This window comes from Lissotriton helveticus, chromosome 3_1, assembly GCF_964261635.1.
Source record: "Lissotriton helveticus chromosome 3_1, aLisHel1.1, whole genome shotgun sequence".
NCBI classification, from domain to species: Eukaryota; Metazoa; Chordata; class Amphibia; order Caudata; family Salamandridae; genus Lissotriton; species Lissotriton helveticus.
Genome location: NC_136061.1, coordinates 550,707,460 through 550,713,459, shown reverse-complemented (window position 1 = coordinate 550,713,459; position 6,000 = coordinate 550,707,460).

Here is a 6,000-nt window from a genome sequence, read left to right as displayed (position 1 = left end):
AGTCCTTAAAACGCTCCAGTGCCGTGTCGGCCTTATCACCAAACAGGCGAGTGTTGTCAAAACGCATGTCCATGAGCGAGCTCTGAACGTCCAGCGAGAATCCATTGGACTGCAGCCAGGCTTGGTGCCGAAGTGCCACGGTCGTGGAAATTGCCCTACCTAGGGAGTCGCGGGGGCCAAGCCACAATGAATGGTGAACCTAGCCGCGTCCTTACCCTCAGCCACAGCCTGCGACAGCACAGTCTGGACCTCCTCCGGGCACTGTAGCAACACCTCAGCAACGGAATCCCACACCACATGGGAATAGCGGCCCAGAAGGCATGCAGTGTTCACTGACCGCAGTCCTAAGCTGGCCGAAGAGAACAACCGCTTGCCAAACTGCTCCAATCTCTTAGAGTCCTTAACCGGCAGAGCCGTGGGAAAGGGACTCTTGGATGTAGAAGCTTGAATGACCAGACTTTCGGGTGTAGGATGAGTGGTAATAAAGGCAGAGTCACCCGGCGCCGGGCGACATTCTTATCCACAGGGGCCCTGTGGCAGGCCGGTACCAAGTGCCCAACAAGACTTCAGTGAGGGCATCATTAAAGGGCAGCAGCGGCTCCGAAGAAGTGTACGCTGACAGGAGAACCTCTGTGAGGAGATTTGTCTTCAGGGTCACCGTGGGGAGATCGAGGTTAAGCACCTCAGCAGCCCAACGGAGCACCACCGTATACGAGGCGCCTTTCTCCATGGTGGGCGGGGAGAGGCAAGTCCCAGATCAGAAGAGACGGCGAGGCCACCGGCCTCCTCCAAGTCATCCACCCAGTCCAATCGGGTCCTCAAACCCTTCCCAGTCATCCTCCTCCGCCAGCCCCGAAGGCACAGGCCTCAGTGGCGGGGCAGGGACCAGTGAAGGAATAAACAGCGGCGGGAACGGTGCTGGTTCTCAATATGTATCCCAGGTGGGGACAAAGCCCTCCGGGAACTAGGGCAGAGGCGGAACCAGCGGGATCCACTGCGGTGCGGCCGGTAGAGCCGAGGGAGGCACCGGGGCTGGAGCCGGCAGCATGGGACCTCTTGGAGCCGAGGCCAGAGCCAAGGGCGCAGGATCCTGCGGCTTGGGGATGGAGCCGCTGGCGGCACCGGAGCTGGATCCGCCGAAGGAGTCAACGGACCAGCAGGATCCGGACACAGGACCGCGGGGCTCAAAGGCGCACCGGCGGGAGCACGAGGCCTAAACAGGCGGTCCATGGCAGCAAGGAATTCTTTTATTTGTGCAGGAGTCGCTGACGGACCCAGGTAAGGCGGGTATGCCGCGGGACTCCCAGGCTCCAAAGGAGCAGCAGGGGCGAAGCCCCTGACCCCCTCGTCTGCATCCGAGGACCAACGGAGGGACGTCGGAGAGCGAAAATGCTTCTACAACTTCTTTTTGTGCCGTCTCTTACCCGAATCCGAAGGGGAAGAGTAGTGGTAGTGACGATGCCGTGAGGAGTCACTGGAACGACCCCTGGATCTGGAACGGCGCGGGGATGTGTGCTAAACTTCAAACAACTTCCGACGCCGTTCCCTCAGGGCCTTCGGGGCCATAGCCCTACAGTCCAGACAGGATCACGTACCCTGGTCAAAAAATGACCAGGGTACGTGATCTAACCGGATCTGCGCCTACTGGCGCCGAAAAAGAAAGAACTGACGCCAGCGCGCATGGGTGGCGCCTAAGTAGTCTCTGTGATGTCATCTCGGCGCATACAACGCAAGCGACAGACGCGGAGCCGCAGGACGCCACCTACTGATGCGCAGGGGTACTGCTAATCCAGTCTGACGCCAGGGGATATTCTAAGGTAAGGAATCTATCACTAACGTGTCTTTTCAGATAGGGCTCATCAGTCGGGTACACTGTGCAACTTGAACCAAGCCAAATGACTTTTAGAGTCAGACGAGGTCTATTTGAGTGCTGGAAGGGTAAGGGTATAGAAGTGGCTGCCTTCAAGAAAACCGCCTACACCATACCAGGCGACCACCTGCCTCTCGCCCCAAGTAACCTCAGTTTCCTGCAGAATGGGGCACGGTGTGCCCACTCTGAACACCACAAATTAACTTTGGGCCAGCCTACTTTACCTCAAGATCTAATGCTTTAACTATTAGAATGTATATTTTCAGATCCAAAGGGACCCTGAATAAAGGCTCCTGCAGAATGCAGCCAAGTGTATGGTCGGTAGCGCAGACAGGCCAGGAACAGCACACACAGCAAAGACAAGTTACAGAACTAATCATTTTGTGCCATTAATGGTGCTCATTTTGTCTCTGGGATTGGTTTACTGTAGTTTGGCGGAGTAGTAATTTCCCATGCAGCTCAGCTCAGCTCAGCTCATCTACTTGCCTTCTATAGTCTTGCTTATGTTCCTTTGAGCCGATTTCTCCACCCGAGTCAGAGTTTGAGCACATTCAGGGTCACACCTGTATCAAGGCAACACCAAGCGGTGCCAGCGCTGTGCCCATAAAAATCTGACTACCGCCACTTGGCGAAAAAAGGCCATTGTGCTCCTCGGCTGCCCAGATTTCACTTACGGCGGCCTACAGATGGGGGAGCATGACAGGTTCAGGAGAGAAAAGTGCTAAAACTCACCACTTGTGCTGGAGTCCCTGCAAAAGAGCACATGCTCCTGGTCTGTAGGGCTCCCGCTGCAGCCCGACCTGCTGCCCCGATCCTGCCTTGCACAAGCTGGCCTCTCAGACTGGAATCACCAAACTAATTGCAGAGGCGAGGACAGGGGGACCGGGGCGCAGTGGAACAAGCACTCAGGGGCGCCAACTGATGGTTCTACATGGCATGGGCACGGTAGCAGGCAGCAGCGTGACGTAATATGGCATCAACATATGGGGAGGAGCAGTCCGTTGCAGAGAATCACCTCTTGTGTGAAGAAAAGTGGACTGGAGCAGGCAGATCTATAATTCAGGAAAGTAAATTACCAGCTTAATGCTATTAGGATGCTGGGTGAGCGCACAATGCAAAGTGTGAGAATACGTGTGGGAAAAGGGTTAACATCGCCGTTGAGATATTAATAGGGATAATAGGCATGGCCAGGGTTGGTTTGGTATGCAAAGTAGGCGTGGGCACACTAATCTCAAACAGCATACATTAAAGGGCCGGTCCAACGAGAGACTGGGAATGATACTTCCGCCCAGTTGGTAAAAGGGAAGAAATAGAGGCCTATCTGCCTCGGAAAGGCTGCTTATGTCCCCACTGGGCCGCTGGCGATGACACCTGAACAGCACAGACACAGCCAAAATTGGCCACCATAATGCCAAGAAAAGTGGTCTGCTGCTGCAACTCTTACACCGGCACATTGCCCGAGTGCCCGCCTTACCAATCCGACCCTGGGAATGGCAGAGAGAGAGCTGCACAGTTGAAATAAGACAATAATCCACTCTATTGACAGCCACAGGATCTTAAGGGTAACCTTGCAGCCGAAATCCTCTCAGTCACCCGCGTACAGTGACGTGTCTCACGCTGACTGTAAAGGCACGGAAAGGCAGGGAATCCAATTTAACAGCTGGAGGCATTAGAAATAAAAAATAATAATTACCACCTTATCAGCAGTGTTGTGTTTCCGACCCAGCTCTGAACCATGCGGCACAGAGATCCGGGGGCCATGGTCAAGTAAGCCCATATACACACGACAAATACTTGAACACTCACACAAGGCCACTTCATAAGCAACACATCTCTCTTCTGTCCATCCCACTCACAATGAGGTTAGAGGTAAGCAAGCCAGACAATTCATAGAAAGTTCTGAGCCACAGTACTCAGGGGTCCGGCTTGGCTCTAAGAGCCCAAGTACGAACAGAGCCCATCACCCCAAAAAAACAAGCAGTCGCAGCCACAACATGACATAAAATGGAGAGCAACTAGGAGAAAGGTGGAGGAGGTCGGGAGCCACTTACTTTACTAGTGTGACACTGCAGTGCTCTCTCCTTGTCCCCCCCAAACCTCCATCTCCACCCACCCATTTCAGATGGGCTATTGGGAGGGGTGTCATTCAAATACATAATTCCAGGAGATGTGAATGTATTGGTGATGATGGGGGAACCAAGAGAGCCAGGTGGTCTGCAAAAGCCAGCATTTCTGTTGCCCACAAGCTCCTTTAGAGAAAAACAAATAGCCCTGTTGAGGCCCACCACTGTCGGTCGTGCTGGCGTTTATTTTATTTTTATTTTTTAGTTTTAATGCAATACTGATTTTCCCAGCCTGTAAGCACTAACATTGTGTTAAAACACTAAGAAGCACCAGAGATGCCATGCCCTGCTTCCGTGTTTGTGTTTCACAATGTTGGTTTTCACTGCCTCAGATCCTTACTAAGGGAGGAGAGGTCTGTCTTGGACTCGAGGGTCCATGAGGACCCGAGCTGGGCCACTGCTGGGCATCTGGCTCAACTTGTCAACCGGTCACTAACTTCTAGTTGAGGTCATAGCAGATATACTAAGTTACACAGTTATTTCTAGGTAAGTAGTTAATACATGACCCCTAGTCTTGGGTAAGAGTTTCTTAATACAGAAAGTAAGCTGCGGATGAACCAGAAGTTCAAAAACCTCCCATCCTTGCGCTACTGCTTAGACATACACTTAAGGTCATCGCTTTGCCTATGTCTCATGAATGCTCTGTGACTCCCTAGACCTATATTAACATCGAGTTGAACTCTAGTCCATCATGCCTGTCAAGCATCACGCATTGGGTGTGACACTCACGCATTTCAGTGTGGTGTTCCGCAACACCGCACTGAAATGCATTGTCACGCATTAATGCCACACTATGGATTTCTAGCTACCCAGGGTGCCAGCGCACGCTGCAGGCACCTGTGCCCCGGCTCTCAGTGCTTCTCCGAACGTGCTGCCAGCAGCTGCTGGGCTCAGCAAGTTAATAGTTAATTGTTTGTCCGCTCTCAGCTCGAGTTGCTGAGAGAGTGACTGCTACAATGTTGCGATGTTCTCCTGGCTGCATATTTCTTGCCGCCGGAGCCCGCTCTCGTGCCGCCCTCCTCACATCCGGGGGATGAGAAAGTGAGAAAGCCGGTGGGCCAGAAACCAAAGTGGCGGGGGATTCAAACTGAGTTGAGGCATTGGGCAGCCCCGCAGTAAATCCCCTCCTCCCCCGACCCCCCCATCTCTCCCCCCCCCCCCCCGGCGTGCACGTTGCCACAGAAGACCGGGGGACTCCCACCTACAGGACTGTGGACACTGAGGGCCGCCAGCGCTGCGCATTAGAGGCATCAATCATGATCGCGGGCGCAAATTAGAGCAGACGGACCAGGTTGACAACGCAGATACAGTAGACTCGCAACTCGTCATTAAGTTAAGTGCGTCATTTTTCCTCTCATGGTGCTCCGTTAGCTGGACTGCTGCTGACTCTCGTGCCTCGCACCAGCCGGGCCGCCGCACAGTGGGGCCTAGCTATTTTATGGCCATTGCTCGGGTGCCACCAGGATAGACTCACATGAACTGGCTAACGTGGGTGCTGGCGGCAAACCAAAATGATTGCCGCGAGGGCTGCTCGAGTCAGCCTGAGCCTGCAGTCTGCTGCAGAGAGTCACCGATGTCAGTCATGCAAAGAACAGTTGGTAAGTACTAGTAACCACTTGCCACCCACCGAGTGTCTGTCAGTGTATGTTAATGATATAATTGCCAATGAGCGCGCTATCAGGCACATCGGTAGATCCACGCCGACTAACTGTTAATTATGTTGTTGCGGTTGTTGGGGCCTGGCACCTGTTGGGACCGGGTCCCAAACGCTGGGAGAGAGGCCTAGCCTGGGTTGATACTAAGCTGCCCCATTTATGTGTCCCTGTTGATGGGCGAGTTCCCTCTGCCTTTCTACCCCGTTTTTTGCATTAAGTTTTAGTGGCAGTCTTTATACCCATGTGTCTTAATCTCTCAAGCCTGCCCCAGTGTCAGTTAATCTATCTGTTTCTGCCTCCTTGTTTCTCAGTTGGAGTGTGCACAGTACGTCTGCCATTTCTCCTCTGTGTA